The sequence below is a fragment of the Sarcophilus harrisii genome, chromosome 5 (assembly GCF_902635505.1).
Source record: "Sarcophilus harrisii chromosome 5, mSarHar1.11, whole genome shotgun sequence".
In the NCBI taxonomy this organism is placed as follows: Eukaryota; Metazoa; Chordata; class Mammalia; order Dasyuromorphia; family Dasyuridae; genus Sarcophilus; species Sarcophilus harrisii.
The window spans coordinates 58,460,197-58,480,458 of NC_045430.1; positions in this window are offsets into that span (position 1 = coordinate 58,460,197).

Below are 20,262 nucleotides of genomic sequence, written 5' to 3' on the forward strand. Positions count from 1 at the left end.
GGCCGGATTTGAGCTCAAGTCCTCTTGACTTCAGAGCCAGTGCTCAATCCACTGTGTCATCTAGCTGCCACCATATTCTTTCAAGACGAGGCAGACTACATCTCCTCCTTTGGGTTCTCAGGTAACTTGAAAGATTTATGAATTTCTCTTCCTTAATTACATTACTTGTAACCTACACTGGTTATATTCCTCCTCCTCCTTCCAATCCCATCATCTTTAGGAGCCAGTAGACAGAAATGGTATTTCTCAGTTCCATTTAACAACTTAATATCAATCAGTAAATAGGAATATTTACTTCAAAGATATGAAAAAACAAATGTATAAACATTTGTATGAACGTTGTGATAATATCAACTTGGGAGATAATCCCACCTACATCACCTCAGTGTCTGGGAGGAGATTATGCCCACAATTTAATTAAATTCTCATATTGCAATGGTTCTACTACATCCATGTCCAAATGTAGTATGATTCCTTCCTCTGCACTAGAATTCCACAGGTTACTAATAATCAGTAATAATCAAACTTTAGATGTAAGAACGACAATAATAATTGACATTTATATAACATATTATCATTGGCAAATCACTATACATACACTCACACTCTCATTTGATCGAATCCATAGCTAAACAGTGAAGATAATCAGCAAATTGAGTCAGTTATCTTAATGCAAGAAGATAAATATAGACTGATTTTACCGGAAATACCTGATTTCCTGGGTCATGATTGCTGTAATACCTGCCAAAGCTGGCCTGGATTCTGATTCATGTACTCCTGAAGTTTTTACTTCCAACCAAGATGAGAGACTCCATTCCTTTTAGCTAGAATGGAAAAGAATAAATAAGAAGACCAAGGAGGTCCCATTTCTCAGGGGGCCATATGACCTCACAGAAGACCATGGTGGATATAAACTTTCACCATTCTTCTCCAGTTAGCATAATCTGTCACTGAATGCCATCACCCCATCAGAACACAGCTGAAGGCAACAGTGAAGAGCAGCAAGGAGGAAGTAGCCAAAGCTGACAAGCCTTTTAAAATGTCTCCAAAACATATCAGAGAGACTCCCATGTGGCTAGCTGACTGGAAACAGTTACCGAATGTCCACGTATACTCCATTCTTTCCAAGAAACTTCCCTTGCCTGTCATCATGATTCTCCCAGAAGCAGCTCTCTAGTGTTCTGAATATGGGAAGATGTCATTCTGAGTAAGATTGTGGGGTCTGCAACGTGCCAAACCCCCATCATATATATATTTTTGAAAGTTCCCTGGTGTATTTTAAGAGGTTAAATGACTCACCAAAGATCCAGAGCTATTATGGATTAAAGACAGGACTCGAACCCAGATATTCCTGACTCCAAGGCTGGCCCTCTATCCACTCTCCCACAGGGCTCCCGACTGGAGAAAATTCAGAAGGAAAAGGATGGATAAAATGGGGGCTAAGCAGTTATTTATTAAGATGATATATTCTTGTGAAGAGAGAGAGAGGAATCTATGAGAATAAGCAAAGGAGGGAGCCTTTAGGTGAGGAGCTGTTTCATCAAGAACAGAAGATATATTAGCATTTCTGTGGTGCTTTAAGATTTGCAAAGCATATGGTATCTTGTCTGATTTTTACAATTACCCTGGGAAATGAATACTCCTTATTTTGTTATTGCTGTTGTTGATTTATTTCAGTCTTATATGACTAGTCATGATCCTGTTTGGGGTTTTCTTGGCAAAGATAATGGAATAGTTTGACATTTTCTTCTCCAGATCATTTTACAGATGAGGAAACTTAAGGTAAACAGGGTTAAGTGACTTTCCCAGGGTCACACAGCCAGCAAACACCTCAGGATGAATTTGAACTCCAAACTTAGTGCTCTATCTACTGCACTGCTTGGCTCCTTATTTTACAGGTAAGGGCATAGATAAATGATTTGTTCATGGTCACGTAGCTAATAAATATTTGAGGCATGACTTGAATTTAGATCTACTTAACTCAAGTCCAGGACTCTTATCTATTGTTACCTAGCTGCCTAATTGGAACATATTACAGACTATCTGGACAGAGTGAGCAAATAGATGAGGTGTTTGGAGAACAGATTACAAGCCTGGAACAAATGTGTCATACTTGTGATAGGGAACTACAATTATCCAAAATCTCTCTATCTCTCTTTATCTGTGTCTCTTTTTGTCTCTCTGCCCCTTTGTCTCTGTTTCTGTCTCTCTCTGTCTCTCTCTGTCTCTCTCTGTCTCTCTCTCTCTCTCTCTCTCTCTTTGTGTGTGTGTGTCTGCCCCTTTGTTTCTGTCTTTTTCTCTCTATGTCTCTCTCTTTCTCTGTGTCTCTGTCTGTCTGTCTCTGCCTCTGTCTCTGTGTGTCTCTCATTCTCTCTGTGTCTCATTCTTTTTCTTTCTCATTCTCTGTCTCTCTGTGCCTCTCTGCCTTTGTCTCTCTCCTTCTCTATGTATGTCTCTCTCCTTCTCTCTGTCTTTGTCTCTCTTTCTCTCTGTCTCTGTCTCTATTTCTCTCTGTATGTCTCTGTCTCTATGTATCTTTGTTTGTCTCTCTTTGTCTCTGTCTCTGTCTGTCTCTCTATGTCTTTCTCTCTCTCTCTTTCTCTGTCTTTCTGTCGCTCTTTCTCTCTTCCTCCCTCCCTCCCTCTCTCTCCTCCTTTCTCTCCACCCTCCCCCTAAAGTAGAACTGTTAATCATTTTTTTGCCTAATCTTAACAGTCATTTCAGATTTTCAAAACTGGAAGAAACAATGAGAAGATCCTTTATATTGACTGGAAGCTGATCAATGAAACCTGATTCATGAAATACACCGAAATGAAAGTAATCTCATTTCATCTTGGAATTTATGATGGAGCAAATGAAAGCTGAGTATAGGGTGACATATCTTGTTGGTATGAGAAGAGTAGATTTCAAAGGGGTCAGGAAAAGACAGAAAGAATACCCTACACTAAAAGTTTTTAGAGTAAAGTCAGTGTGAAGAGGATTAGAAAAGCTCAAAAATGAAATTCTGAAAGCTCTCAGAGCTACTTATATTATGTCAGGCTTGATGAATGTGTTGATTGATTTTGCCAAATGGTGTTTTCCTCTTTACATTCTTTTTATCAGAGATGGTATTCTGGGAGGGTACTGAGGAGGAATAAAGGAAAGAATGCATTGAGAATTATAGATGATATAACACTGAAGTTAGCAATGAAAATTTAAAAATTAATATTCAAAGAGAAGCAGTCCTGATGGGGTAAATAAAGGGGCACTGACCAGAGAAACTGACTGGTGAATAGAGAGTACATCATTGAATATTTAAAAGTTTTTTTTTAAAGCTATGAAAAAGATTAAATAAAAGACAGATCATAGAACTGAAAAAATAGTGTTCAAATTGCTAAAATTCAAGATTAGTTGGACCTGGCAAAGGAATGCTAATGAAAACAAAGATTGAGCATGTTTTTGTTGTTATTGTTGTTATTAAGTTATGCCGAAGCAAAAAACAGGATTGAAGATCCAAGAGCAGATGGGATGATGATAATGGATGACAGAGAAAAGACAGAGCTCTTTAATTTTTATTTTATTTCTCTTCTCTTTGCCAAGGAGAGTGATCTTTCAATGAGAAAGGATGGGACAGAAATTACTTGTATGCCATTGAAGACAAGATACAAATAAGAGAATAGGTAGTTGTCCCTGGTGAGTTCAAGCCAACAAACCAAGATAAGCTACTTGTCTGAAGTCTGAGAGAATTGGCAAATTGTTCTGTCATTGCCAGCAATTTTTGGAAGACTGCTCAGAATGTAAGAGTTGTCATCAACTTGGAGAAAAGCAAATATTATCCTGATTTTCAAAAAATGAGAAGAACAAGGCTTGCAAGCTCTGGGCCAGTAAGCTTTAACTTACATTCATAGACCATAGATTTAGATCTGGAAGGGAGCATAGAAGTCACTAAATCCAACCCCTTAATTTTACAGATGAGGAAAGTGAGCCCCATAGAAAAGAGATGGCTTCCATACAGCTGATAAATGTCTAAATTAGGCCCTGACTTTTTTTCTGATTCTAAAGGCAGTGTTTTCTCCATCACATTGTAGGTAGAGTTTAGTTGGATTTCATGGAGTTTTGCAGGTGCTATTTTGACTAAATGATGTTAATTAGGTGGATTATGTATAGGTTAAATGGCCAGAGTCAAACAGTAATCATTGATGGTTCAATGCTAATTCGGAAGGAGGTTCCAATGGAATCCTCCATGAATGTATGCTTGACCCTGTGCTCCTTCTGCAATGATTTAGATAAAACCCAAGGCAGCAGCTTGTCTAATGTGTTTTCAAATGATGCAAAGCCAGATACCTGGAATGTATGGTGCAAGAATACACAAAGGTTTTGATGAGACCAAGCATTGAAGAAAATCTAATAAGATGCAATTTAATAAGGGTAAATGTTAATTTCTTCAATTGACTTAAAACAACTTCACAAAAATGTTGGGTTTTTTTTGGGGGGGTGTGGAGAAAGCACTAGGAAGTGGATAATGAGCTCAATTTGAATTTTCAGGATAATAGGACAGCCTCAAAGTCTAATGCTGCATTCAGAGAGGAGGAATGATTAAGATTAAGGGGATTCTCATCCTGCCATGTTTGCCATGGCTAAGTCATGTCTGGAATATTGACTTCAATTCTGGGAACCACATTTTAGGAATGATCCTAATGACATGGAAAGCTTTCATTGGAAGGGAACCAGAATGGGAAAGGGATATACATTAAGTCAAGTCAACAAGGAAAGAAGGAAAAAAAAAACCCCAACATTGATTAAGTGCCTTTTTTGTGCCAAACACTGGGCTAAGTACTTTACAGATATTGTCTTATTTATCCTGTGACTAATTCCATGATCTGGAATGATTAATTTATTTAGAATTGCTCATAAAGTATGATTGAATTCAGCTACAAGAAACTAAACACATTCTTTAATGCAAGCTCCATGATTCATTATCAATATATTGGCATCTAGTACTTGAGCAACGTGGTTTGAATTAAGTTCAGATCCATAGCTGCTTCCTAAAAGAGATATTTCTGTTAAAGAGACTTTTAAGTCACTGCCTGATGTGGCCAGCACTTTTCTAATTTATTTCTTCCAGGATCAGGATTTTTTTTCTTTGTCTTTTTCTTTGCAATTTCATCAGAACCATTTCTTGGAGAAGACCACAGGACAGGGTGCTGCTGTTGAAAAAGGAGGCAGAAGAACTATTTCAGAGCAATCTAAAATGAGAAGAATGAACCCAGCCCCACTAATAACACTACTGGAAATAGCCCAGAATTTAGAAGCCCTTAAGAGCTACTGATTTCTTTCTTAGTATTAAGAGTTGAAGATAGAAATGGAAAAGAATCTTCTCCCTTCTTTCAACAACCTCCTTACCCTGGAAGTGGAAAGGGTGCTTTTACTTTGGGGCCTGATTTCCACCTCTTGATACTGTTAGATCTTCACTCAACCTTTTTGGGCTTCTGTTTCCTCATCTGGTATGAATTGAGATGGTTCATACAACTTTGAGATTCTGCTTCTATTATTCAATGGCAATTTTCCTGCCCTAACATCATCTTCATGGTGATCCTTATCAAACGATCTTTTATCTCCCCAGTACATCAACCTCCCCCACCCATTTAAAAATCTATCAATTAGGATCAGCAATATTAGTTAAGGAGAATATTGTATATAGTTTAAGAGCAATAATGTTTTAAGAATGACTTTGAGTGAATAAGTCAATTTGACTTATAAATAGACAAACTATAAATAAACAATAAATAAAAATTATAATTTATAAATGAATAAACTATTTGCATCCAGTGAAAGAACTGATAATAGAAAGAGAGATAGAATAATTTTATATATATGTGTGTGTGTACACACATATGTGTACATATATATTTGTGTTTAATGTAATCATGGGGGAGGGAGGAAAAAAGGGGAAAATTTACATTTACAAAATTTATTATATATTTAGAAGGAATAACAAGTTGAATATAATAGATTTGCAATTTCATGGGCAATCATCTTTTTTTAAATTATACTATGTTATGGAAATGCTTGTTTTTACTCCATAAATTTAAAAAAACAAAGAAAATTTGAAGAAAAAAGTTAAAGGAATGAGTCTCTAATAGTGGAATTTACATCAAAAACCATTAGAATTGGCTTGGAGCTGGGCCTTTGCACAGCCTCAGAAGTCACACCACCATCCAAAATGCTGGCCCAACCAGAGGCCTTGCAAGTCAGCTATAGGAATGATTCCTGACTTTTTAGCCCCAGCTTAAGAGAGCTATGGATTTCTCCACCATTGAAAGAGACATTCATATTCTTCAGTCAAATCTGAGACTAATCATTTGCTAAACTTTACTCCCAATCTCATACTCAGCACACTTACTGTCTAGGCCAGATGCTTATATGTCTGACTTCAGAATGTTCTTCTGCAGAAGTGACAAGAGGAGAGTTTAAGGACTGAGCTTGATCGTCCCGAAATTTAGCTCAGAGACTATGCATTTATTATCCCTTCCAAACTAAACTTTAGGAGGAGCTAGTTTTATGTAGTTTTCCTTTCTTCTAATTTCTCTTTTACAGATTTCTGAGTTTTAACTTTGAATTTCATGAGTAGAAAAATGAGGCTGATGGAGGAGGGAGAGCAAAATCAAAGATGTGGAGAATGAAGTGAGAGAGGAAAAGGGAAAAAAAAGAAAAGGGGCAAAGAGGAGGAAAAATAAACGAGGACAGAGTGGGGAAAGAAAAAAAGAGGGCAAGAGAAAAAAGGGGAAAGGAGAGCTGGATGATACAACTAGGCAGAGAAACAGGAGATTGTGAAAGAGAGAACTACAACTGGCAATAAGGAAGTGAAATATTTTTTATGAATGGGGAAAGGGCTGCTTAAATTGGCTTCCGGTAGTTTCCCCTCTCTCATTCAGTAGAGTTCTTTCACTTTCAGAGTATCCAGGCAGCTGGGATGGTAGAGAAGTGGGGGGAGGGGAGAGGAGAGGGAGGGAAGTAAGGAGGAACAAGATGTGGTTGGAGGTCAGCTCTAACCCCAGGCGCTTCTGCTGCTTCTAAGGCAGCTCAATTTCTGAGCTGGAAAACCAGGACAAAGGGAGCGGGGTGTCTGCCAGTTCTAAGACTCCTGAGGGCATTTCCTCAGAGCATCCTTTTAGAGTAGGCTTGCTGATGGCCCCAGGAAGGGAGGTATAATACACAATGGGCCAGGAAATACTTTTGCAAATGGCACAGCCTGGGATTGCTACCTTTGGGCTACCTTATTACTTTAAAGACTTTATAGAAGGGGAAAAGAAATCTTATTTTTTCTGGAGGAGTCCATTATAGACTACTTTAAGGAGACAAAAGGGAAATTTGTAGCTTGTGGGCAACTTTCCCTTTTTGTGTTTTATGTGGGAATGAGATGTAGGGAAGAAGTGAGTCTTATTAAACCTCATTCCCACACCAGTAAGGTTACCTGCAGGGGTGTGGGTGGTGATGGTGGTGGAGGAAGACAGATACCTTACCATAAATTTTGCTAGAGGCTGGGCAAAAGATTCTGCTCATCTTGTTTTGTGGAAGTCATTCCACTTTACTTAAGAATGTGGGAAAAGGAGAAGAGCAGCAGGTGCAGAGAATATGGAACTAAAACATAGCAGGAGAGATTTAGAGTAGATTATAGAATGAACTCCCCTAGCAAAAGCAGATTCTCAAAATAGTGGAAGCTCAGTCCTCAGAGCTGTTATTCTTATTATTTTAAAAACTGTAACCCTTGTATCAGAAGGCCTGGCCTCTGATAGGAACAGAACAGATCATTTTTTGGAACTTCCTATAAGTCTCTCTGGTTCATATTAGTCTATCTAGGAGAACCCAAATGCATGAATCTTCCCAAAGAGTGTTCATTTATCCTTGTCTATGGGACTTGGGAACATCAGATGGTATCTCTCTGGGGAATATTAAGGGTAGCAGGCACAAAATGGGTTTTATTTGACTCAGTAATGGACCCAGAAAAGACATAACTGAATCCAAAAAATTCTCATTCCCTATTTCATAGACCTCTGCCCTTATCCATAGTTAGTATCCAATGTCAACTCACAGCACTACCTATAGGAAAAGAGAGATCAGTTTATAGAATGTTAAGTCTACTTCTCACTTTCTCCTTCTCTAGCAATTTTGATTATTCATGGTGACTCAAAGAACTACACATGGCTCCTCCATATAGAGAAAGAACTCAAGTTTCAATAGAATATCAACTCTGCCCTCTAGTCCCCATGACTTACAATACCACTTTGAAAGAGACTCTGGGTGAGGGACAATGTCTCCTTGGGCGCTCAATTGCTTCTTGCCCCTTGGCTGGGACTTTTTGTCCACATTGGTGGAGATCCCTGCTTTGCTGCTCCCTTTCTCTTCCTCCTGTGCTTGGAGACTATCACTTATCTCAGTCCTCTCTGCTGCTTGACTGCTCCTAGAAGTGGCTGATGCTGTGACCCTGTTTTTCTGCTGTAGTCCTAGTGACATGCGTGTCTGCAGTATTTATTCCCAGTGGTTGTCACTCTTCCTGTGGTCTGCTGTCTTACTCAGCAAAGTGTCATAGCTCTTTTAGAAAACAAAAGCTGCTTTATTGGACCCAATTCTAAATTCCTTAAGCAGGTTCTGGGTTGGAATGCCTGTGAAAGATTTGGTTTTTTCTTCTCCTACAACCCTGTTCCTCCATAGACAATCATCTTCAAGATTTCTTCCAGCTCTAGTTCTGAGACTCAGGATATTAAAGGTATCAAGCACCCCAATTTTTTTTAATTAAAAATTGCATTTATTAAGGAGGTGAAAATTTTAGACTAATAAAATATGATATTTGTCAGCCAGTGTACCAAGTCCTTGGTCTGTTCTGCTGTGAGTCACAGCTGTAAAGATCTGGACAAGCTTTCATAATGTAGAGGAAATTCTTGATCATGTATGGTTTGGGCCAATTCTTGGATTCTATTAAAACTGTCCTAAGACCTTGGAGAATCCAAAAATTCTCTGGCTTTTCTAGAATGAGAGTTAAGAGCAAATTGTGGGATTGTTCTCAAAGAGAGTGAGAAGGATTTTGGAGGATGTAAGGAAAATCCAGATCAGGCATCCTGGACCAGGGCACTATCCATAGGTAGGAGGAAAAGAGAAAGTGAGAAAGTGGCAGGAGAGAGGATATACCCTGAATTTAGGCTGGCTTTCTGTTTTCTGTAGTTTCTCTCTACTTCCACAATCACTGAAACATAGATTCCCAGGGTCAGAAAACATCTCAGAAGTCATGTAATATACCTTCTCTACTTGGGGTTCCTTGCCCCCCCCCCCCCTAGCGCCTTGCCGGGCATCTAGCTTCTTTCTTGAAGCTTTCCAGCAATGTCATTCATTCCTGATCTATACATTCTTCTAATCCAGACTTATGGGGGAACTCACGGATGAGGAAAATCCTTGTCGCAATGTAGATCAGGACCTGTTCAGAAATGTATTGTATTAGACAATTTCCCAGGGCATTGAAGGTCAAGTGCTTTGTCCAGGGGTCTGTAGTTTGAACCCTGGTACTTTTTACTCCAAGGTTATGTCTTTATCCATAATTCATTTTTCCTCACTTCACTACTTCATTTTTAGAAAGCACTCTATTTTTCCCTTCCTTTCCCTTTCCTTTCCTTACCTTCATCCTTCCCTTTCTTTGCCATCTTCTTCCTTCCCTTCCCTTCCCTTCCCTTCCCTTCCCTTCCCTTCCCTTCCCTTCCCTTCCCTTCCCTTCCCTTCCCTTCCCTTCCCTTCCCTTCCCTTCCCTTCCCTTCCCTTCCCTTCCCTTCCCTTCCCTTCCCTTCCCTTCCCTTCCCTTCCCTTCCCTTCCCTTCCCTTCCCTTCCCTTCCCTTCCCTTCCCTTCCCTTCCCTTCCCTTCCCTTCCCTTCCCTTCCCTCCTTCCCTTCCCTTCCCTTCCCTTCCCTTCCCTTCCCTTCCCTTCCCTTCCCTTCCCCCTTCTTCCTTCCCTTCCTTTTCCTTCCTTTCCCCTTTCCCTTTCCTTTCCTTCCATGATAATGTCACAGGAATCAAAGTTAGGCGACTATGAAAAGTTAGGTGGTGGATTACAGGAAGTCAGGAGACTTGAATTGGAATCTAAGTTCTGAAACATTCTGGTTAGTGACCGTCAGCATGTCACTTAATACCTCTGATTCTGTATTTATAAAATGGAACAATAAAATAAGCAGTATCTATCTAGAGAAAGTACTTTGTACCCCCTTAAAATGCTATATAAAATTCTAATCGACTACCCCACCCCACCCCAAACCTACCTTTTTGTGTCCAGAGGCAAAAGAATGATCACAAAAACCACAGAATCCTCTCTCTGCCAAGAAGGATCCCCCTGAAGGTTCAATGCTGGAAAGGAACAAGAGTCACATTCCATCTCTCCCAACACCGGGAAGCATCTGACGTTCCTGCTTAGCCTAGATCTGGGCACTGGGAATGGATTCGGAAATACCATTGGGCTTTGGACTGATTACGCAGATTAAAGGAATAACATCCATTCCATCAGGCTTTCTAGGAACTGGCCTGCAGCTGAAACAATTCCTGTCCCCAGTCTCCTAGATCATGAGGCCAAATTGCTAGCAGAGTTGCAGAGGCCCAGGGTTTGGGGATGTGGGGAATGTTCAGACTAAAGCAGACTGAGATGCCACTGGACCCTAGGAGGCCTTTATTCATGTTTTCCTTTTCTTGAAATGGAGTCTGGATTCTCCTCCCCCTGTGTCATTTGGAGTCTGGTTTCTTAGCCTCACTTCTCTCTCTCTCCCCTCTTATTGGAGAGTAAAAGTCAATGGGGCTGAGATTCCAAACTATGCCTGGGATGCTGGGTAAGTTTAATGTGGAAAATCAACAATAGCAATAATAATATAGGAAGCTCTTGTTGAGTTTGATTCCAGATGCTGTAAATTTAAAAGAAAAATGTTTTTATTTTGGGGACTTCCAATATTCCATTCTTATGAGAGAAGCCCAATGTACTTAACACAATATTCCTAACACAGCACATAGGTCTCTAATACTTCTGAAATTTTTAAAACTTGTCTCAGCTACTTAATAGCTACATGATCTTGGGTACTAAATAATTTAATTTCTCTTGAGTTCCTATCCCTTTGTATGTAAAACGTGAATAATAGCACCTAATTGAGAGCCAGCCTTGAAGGTAAACAGACTAAGTTCTAGCCCTGATATATCCTGGCTGTACCACTGAGCAAGTCATTTAACTTCACAGGAACTTTAAAATGATGTAAATTTCATAGAAAGACATTGGTTAAGAGAATTCCCTACATCAATGAAATTATAGGAGTAGGTCTTATCTTAATCTCTAAGATACCACTTATTTTACAGGTTTATTGTTAGAATTGAAACCAAATAAGATATTTTTTATATTTTGCAAATCATAAAATATTATATAAAAGTTGATTATTATTATAGTTATCATTATTATCCTAATTCTTCTATACCTTAAGAGATGGTCTTTGGCATTTGCTAAGCTTGAAAAATGTGCTTTCCTGAAGCTGGTCTGGGAGTATATTCTGTTAACTCATATAATTCATCTGGTACAGACATTTTTTTTTTTTTTTTTTTGCTGAGGCAATTCGGGTTAAGTGACTTGCCAAGGGTCACACAGCTAGTAAGTATTAAGTATCTGTGGCTGGAATTGAATTCACTTCCTCCTGACTTTAGGGCTGGTGCTCTATCCACTGTGCCATCTAGCTGCCCCATATAGACTATTTTTTCAACTTGGTAGGACCAATGGAACTTGAATTCTATTTATAAAGCCTCTAAAAAACCCAGGTACCCTGATAAAGCAATGGAATAAGGGATCCATAAAAGTACTACATAGGCAGAGTGAGTATTTAATAAATACTTATTGAGCAAATGTCAAAAGAATAAATGTATGCATGCATGCATGAATGAGAAACTATAAGTTCTTCAAGTCTTGAAGAGTCTTCTTTGAGTCTTCTTTATTCTTTATTTGCGTACTCCAAGATTCCCAGGATAGTACCATACCCCAGTGATATCAAACTCAAATAGAAAGGAGAAAGAGACACTAATCCATATATAAGGCTCACTGAGGGCCACATAATGACTTAAAATATCACATGTTAATATTGTTCTATTATATTTTAATTAATTTTAATGGTTCTTTTCTAATTGTTATTATGTTCTATTATACTCTTATTCTATCATTTTTTAAAATTAATTTTATTAAAATATTTCCCAATTATACTATAATCCAGCTCCCTAGCATTTGGGAATGACTGTGGCCCACAATGCAGCCTGAAGGTAGCATGTTTGACACTTCTACTCTATTCATTGATGCTCAATAATTTTTTTCTTTTTTGGTCTGAATCTGGGAGTTTTTCAATGGAGAGAACTTCTGGTGTGGAAACTCCTTCCAATAACATAGATCTATCTGCAACTTGTCTGTAACTGACAGTCTTAGAGGTATGTGAAACACTGATAAATTAAGTAATCTGCTCACAGTGACACTGTTAATTTGTCAGAAGTAGGATTTTTTACCCATCTCCTTAATTTCCTTTATACACTGTTCCATACTGTCCTTTGCTCAATATTTATTTTTCATTTCATTGATTAATGATGACTAACCATTCATCCCCAGTAGTAACTTTTATCACATGTGATTGGTAAAATGGCATAAGAGTACATAACCTCTAAACCACTAAAGCAATTATGTACTAAATATGGAGTAACTGAAATGGAATCCTTAAAATCTTGGACAATGTAAAAATTTCATGAGATAACTTCAATGAACTTAAGTATTTAAGAGTTCCATTCACTATCACTCATACCTTCAACTAGTAATGCATGTAAGAAATACAAGTAAAATTACATTATTGGAAATCTACTACCTGGAACTTCTGAACAATAATGCAGCTTTAAAGCTTCCAACCAAGCCCTGAGAAATTTCCCAGCAAAGATGAAAAAGAGCTTCAGCTGAAGATGAGAGAAACCAAAGGAAACACGAAGAAGTTCCTCCATATAATTGGAGCCAGCTCTTTGTATGTGGATATATAATATATACATATATATATATGTATATTATATATATAGTTAAAAGAGATAGGGAAACTAGTTATGCTTAGAGGAAATAATGATGATGATGATGATGAACATAGCTTACTATGTAGGATGTACTATATGCCTGTACAACTGTGCTAAACCCTTTACAAATATTACCTCATTTGATTTTCACAATAGCCCTGTGAAGTAGATACTGTTATAATCCTCATTTTACAGTTATCAATACTAAATATATATATATATATATATATATATATATATGCACCAAATGGCATAGCATCTAAGTACTTAAAACATAATCAAATCACAGGAAGAAATAGATAGCAAAATTGCTATGGTTGGATATTTCAATGTACCTTTTCCCAACTTAGACAAATCTGAAAGAGACAGAGGGAAACAGAAACAGAGAAACAGAGAGAAAGAAAATAGAAAAGAGGGAAGGAAGGAAGAAAGGAAGGAAGGAAGGAAGGAAGGAAGGAAGGAAGGAAGGAAGGAAGAAAGGAAGGAAGGAAGGAAGGAAGGAAGGAAGGAAGGAAAGGGAGAGGAAAAAGCTAAGGACTCAAATATAATATTAGAAAAATTAAATGAGATAGACTTATGGCAATTACTGAATGACAGCAAAATATTTATTTGCTAAATTGTGTGACTTTTTTTTTTTTACACAAGGATTACTCTGTTCTAGGGCATTAAAAACATTAACAGAGGTGCAAAAAACTCCCAAATAAACAGAAATATATATATATATATACTTTTCTGACCATAGAGTAATACAAATTAAAATCAATAAGGTGATATTTGCAAAAGAATAGAAAAGGGAAGAAAAGAAAAAGGATTCAGAGTTAGATGATAACTAAATATTACAATCATAAAAAATAGGTAAAAGAACAAATCATAGAAAAAATCATAGAAAGTAGAAATAGCAAAAAGTCACTAGACCATGTATATCCTTTGATATATGCTAACACTTTCAGGTATATATAAAGAGTTCAAAGACAATGGGAAGGAACAATATGTACAAAAACATTTATTGTTTTGTCAAAGAACTAGAAACAAAGTATATGTCTTTCAGTAAAAGAATATAATGGAATATTATCATCTCATAATAAATGACATATATGATGGATTCAGAGAAACCTGGGAATACTTATGTGAACTTTTATAGAATGAAGAGCCAGGAAAATAATTTTTATGATAATTACAGTGATGTAAGAGAAAACAACTTGGAAAGACTGTAGATTTCTGATCAATGGAGTGATCAATTGTGGTTTCATAGGACTAATGATTAAGCAAGCATCTCATCTTTCGACACAGAAACAATGCACAAATGATGCTAGAGGTGCAAAATGATACATATCTTTTCAGATATATGCAATGAATTGACTTATTTTGCTTGATTATATTTATTAATTAAAGGGGACAGCTTCTTCATCTTTTTTTTTTTATAAAGCTTTTTAATTTTCAAAAGATATCCATGGATAATTTTTCAACATTAACCCTCATAAAACCTTGTGTTCCAGTTTTCCCTCCATTTCCTCATTAGAAAGCATGTAATCCAATATATGTTAAACATGGTTAAAAAATATGTTAAATCCAATATATGCGTACATATTTATATAATTATTTTGCTGCACAAGAAAAATCAAATCAAAAAGGAAAAAAAATGAGAAAGAAAATAAAATGTAAGCAAACAACAACAAAAAGAGTGAAAATGCTAAGTTGTGATCCACACTCAGTTCCCACAGTTCTCTCTCTGGGTGTAGATGGCTCTTTTCATCAAAGACTATTGGAACTCGTCTGAATCATCTCATTGTTGAAAAGAGCTATGTCCATCAGATCATCATATAATCTTGTTGCTGTGTACAATGATCTCCTGGTTCTGCTCATTTCACTCAGCATCAGTTCATGTAAGTCTCTCCAGACCTCTCTGAAATCATCCTGCTGATTATTTCTTATAGAGCAATAATATTCCATAACATTCATATGTCATAACTTAGCCATTCTCCAACTTTTGGGCATCTGCTCAGTTTCCAATTTCTTGCTACTACTAAAAAGACTGCTACAAACATTTTTGTACATATAGGTCCTTTTCCCTCTTTTAAGATCTCTTTGGGATATGAACAGTTTGATAGCTCTTTGGGTATAGTTCCATATTGCTCTCCAGAATGGTTGGATCACTTCACAACTCCGCTAACAATGTATCAGTGTCCCAGTTTTCTCCACATAAGAGGGTAGCTTCTATTTGTGTTGGAGGATTGAGTTGGTGGGGAATGACATTAGTGTAAAAAAAAAGAAGGGAAAAAGAAAAATATTGATGCAATGCTAAAAAAAAAAAATACTGAAGAAAGTTCAATAAACAACACAGACAGATTTCATTATTTCTATGTTGAATTTAATATGTAATAAAATCATATTACAGTTTATGGTTTCAAACTGTAGTTCATAGTAGTTCTCATTTACTCTTTGTATATTGAATTGTTGATTATTATAAAGTTCATAATAAAAAAGAAAATAAAATTACTCTCTATCTTTTGAGATAATTTACTTCATTTCTAAAAGGAAGGAGTTGGATTACATGATCTTTAAGGTCCCTCCCAGGATCCATGACCCTTCAATCTCTGACAGTTAGAAAGTTCATTATATTGAGATGAGATCTGCATTGGTCCTAATTCTTCCTTAGTTCTTATGAAAGATTATCAACTAACCAGCTATTCTATTAACCAAAAATGCTCAATCATTCCAAACAAATTAGAGCTTACTATAAAAATAATAACCCACATGATGGCTCTTATTTATAAAGTTCTTTTAAGTTTTACAAAACATTTTCTTTGTAACAACTCTTTGAGGTAGCTGAGAGTTGTCTAAAGTTCCAACTAGTTAGGGATTTTGCAGAATTCCCAAATACAAAAAGGGCAGGAAAAATTTAAACGTCTATTCAAGCAAGAGCCACGAGAATATACACATTAGAGCCATTAGATCTACACACTGGACTATAGGTACACACAGAGAATGTGACAGCACACCCTGAGAAGCATTCCTATTAAGTGGATAAAAAGGAAAGAATCAATGAAAATGATCCCTCAGGTATGCCAGGACTATTGCTTCATGTTTAATGCATACTTTTGCAAAGCGTTCATCCACTTAACCTCCAAATCTGCAGAATCATATAAACTCAGAGTTTTTTTTTTTTTAATTAAAGCCTTTTATTTTCAACACATATGCATAGTTTTTGACATTCATCCTTGCAAAACTTTGTGTTCCAAAATTTTTTCTCTCTATTCTCCCCCCCCCTTAAACAGCAAATAATCCAAATATATGTGAAATGTGCAATTCTTCTATATGTATTTCCACATTTATTGTGTTGCACAAGAAAAATCAAATCAAAAAGAAAAACAGAGAAACAAAAACAAAAACAAACAAACAACAATTTAAAAAATGGTGAAAATACCATGTTGTAGTCCACACCCAGTCCCCACAGTCTGGGTGCAGATGGCTGTCTCCATCATAAGACCATTGGAACTGGCCTGAATCACCTCACTGTTGAAAAGAGCCACACCTGTCAGATTGATCATCATATAATCTTGTTGCTGTTAAACTCAGAGTTTTAAGTGACTTCTAAAGGTCTTCTAGTCCAACCTGCTCCTGAATATTCAGGAATCTTCTCTACAATATATCTGACAAGTGGTCAAACAGCTTCTGCTTGAAGACAAACAGAAACTCATTAAATACCAAAACAACTCATACCACTTTCAGATTTAAACCCAGGGCTTCTGAGCCCTTGTCCTGTATTATATTATGTTGCTACTCAAGTTAATTTTTTTAGGTTAAAAAAAAAATCTTCCCCAAAATTGGAGTTGACTAATGCAATAGGCATTAGTCAATTCTCCACCCCTGCTCTTAGCAGCCACAGCCAGTGAGAAGCAAGGGGCCCTCCAGTCTATATTTAAGCAGCTGCTAGTGAGCTAATAGGGCTGGGTTGGTATCAATTCCTCAGAAGCTGCTTAAGCTGCAGGCCATGAGATCTGCTTCCTATCATCTGTACCTAAAGAGCACAGCACTGGGACAAAGGTCAGCCTCATAGAATCATTGAAGAATCAAAGAACATGAGAACTAGAAGGGATCTCAAAGATTTTAAGATCATAGGATTCACTCTTGGAAGGGATCGTTCAGATTGTGTCAACTAGCCCTTTTGATAAGGAAACTGAGGCTTTGTGACTTGCAAGAGGGTTATGTCATGTTATAGTGGATTGGATTTGTAGGCAAGAGGACTTGGATTTGAATATTATTTTAGACACTTAATAACTGCAATCCTGTGTAAAGCATTTGACATTTCTGAGTTAGTTTATTTATCTATTAATTGGGGATAATATTAATATCTATACCATAAGATTTATATGAGGATCAAGATATCATGTACTTTAAAGCATTATGAAAATCAGAAATATCAGCTATTTGCAGAAGTGTGCTGGATGGAAAAAACTCAAAAGCAAGAAATAATTATTAAATTTTCAGTGTGATTATTTATATCTTAGACACTAGGAAATCTTGATTCACTATTTTGTTGATTGTCTAGATTAAAGGAATCGATGCAGAAAATGTTAGTAATACAGATTAAATTTAAAAGTTTATTATGTAAAAAATCCCTTCTTTTTCCTCCCTGTTTGTAACAACCCTCTGAGGTAGCTGAGAGTATATATAACTTGCCCAATCTAGTGGTTAAACTTTTATCAACACACCCCTGGCTGTTGGTACTACTATCACATTTGCCTGCCTAGAAGAACTCCTGATTCCAGGAGTTCTGTTATACCAGCTTGCTGCAGTGCAGAGAACTTCAGTTAGCATAATGTATGAAAAAAGCCCTGCATTTGGAGTCAAGAGTTAAGTTTGAATAACACTGCTATTTATTATAGGCATAGATTGTAGGAAATTTGCTTAACCTCTTCTGACCTCAGTTTCCTCATCTGTAAAATGGTTGGGCCAGATGTTCACTAAGATCTCTTCCTACTCTTAAGTCTTGTAATTATATGACTTTTCTGCTGGGGGCTATGTATAACTCTGCAATACAAGATATTGTCATCCATTTGACCATTATTGTTACGAGTATTTATGCCAGATAAAGTTTAATTATAAACATAAAATAACAATAGTATCTAAAAAGAAAACAATCAATAGACAACATGGAATAGATTTGCCAGCATTTGTGTAGCAATCTCATTATCATCTAAGACAGTAAAGATACCACATTTGGACTCCATGATTTAGAACTCCATGTGTCACTTGGGGAAGTAGAAATAGCATTTAGAAAGGTGAAATCAGGAAGAAAAGCTAAACGCAATTCAATTCAGCCTGAAGAAATAAATGCTGGAGAAGATGCTAAATGCTTAAGGATAGATTTTCAAAGGATCTTGAATGAAAAAGATTCACTGGTGTTATTACTAAATAAAGAGTTTTGAACACATGAGCAACTATCAAACTATATGTCTATTTTCAAATTTCTAAAAATATTTTATAAAAATGACCTATGCACATATCCATGGTATACTTAAGGAAAACATAAGAATGAAATAAAGGGGCTTCTGCAAATGATTTTCTACAACAGATTCATGGTTCTGAGAGAAATGATTATCAATAATAACTAGTGAATGGGGGAGATCCAGAATTCCTACTTTTTCTGAAGTCCTCATTTCAAAGCTCAACCTCTGAAGGACAGGACTGATATTAGCAGATAGGATTAACATTTTCCTCAGTCTTGTTCAGACTCCCATCCAACCTTATAGGACTAATCTAAGCGAAACTCTCCCCTCCTCCCCATTATGCTCTGCTCAGGCTTGTGTGTGGGAAATAAATTCTTTGATTAGATTGCTCAAAGCTGGGTAATTTAGAAGTAAATGACAGAATCACAGTTACATCCTCCAGCCCCTCATTAGAATAGGCCCACCTCTTATTGTAATATTCATTCGTATTATTAACTAATCAAAGTTGATTGCCACTTCAGGAACAACCACTCTTCCAAGGGCATATAAACCGTGAGCCCACTGCCATGATCCATCTTTGGCATTTGAGAATGTCACTGACCCATTTACTAGTAAAATGATTAATTGTTCAGAAATTATCTTTTACTTTTTAAATGCCACAGCTTTATGGTTAATGAAGGTGTAGAGAATATAATATTATTATGTATATTGCTATGTTAAAGATTACAAAAAACACAATATTTTACAATCTTAGAGCCCTTCCAGGCCAACTGAACCAATGATTTCCTTCTATTATTGTTAATAAGTAAGTAGTTATCCATTTCAAGGATGAGGAATTTCAAGGAGAGGGACCTATCCATTTTCTGAAGTTTTATCTTCAGTTTTTGACAACTTTCCCCCATTATATCAAGCCTAAGTTCTGACTCTCTATAACCATTGCTTCTTGTTCTGTGCTTTTTCACTTTGGAGCATCTCTCTATTCTAGACTCCTATTGGCAAGTTCCATTTTAGAGAGAGATTCTGGCTGGCTACAGCCATTTCATTCTCCTTCTGAATTGTTTCTACTCTCCTGATTTCACCTCCATATCCCTGTGCTGGTTTCTTCTCTCTCTCTCTCCTCCCTGGCTTCCCTGATTTTCTTTTCCCTTTTATGTATTGCTTTTCTCCATTAGAATAGTGAAATGAATAAATTATTATTATTTTTATTTTTTGTTGACACAATTGGGGTTAAGTGACTTGCCCTGGGTCACACAGCCAGGAAGTGTTAAGTGTCTGAGATCAGATTTGAAGTCAGGTCCTCCTGACTTCAGGGCTGGTGCTCTATCCACTGCACCACCTAGCTGCCCCATGAATAAATTATTTTGACTATTATAAATAACCAATTTAACTATAAAGGACATATGGAGAAAGATGCTACCTACATATTGGGAAAAACTGATAAATAGAAGTATGTGTATAATAACTACATATACACACATGTTTATATGTATATATATCCTTACATGTATGTCTATATGCACATACACATACGTGCACACACATATATATAACATATACATATATACATGTACCTATTTGGGTTCAATGATAGCCATCTAAGAAAAAAAAAATTCACATCAAAATTTTGTCATATATTTGAAAAGAATAGCAAATTATGCACAATGGATAGAGCACCAATCCTGGTCAGGAGGACATGAGTTCAAATTTGACCTCAGACACTTAATACTTTCTAGCTGTGTG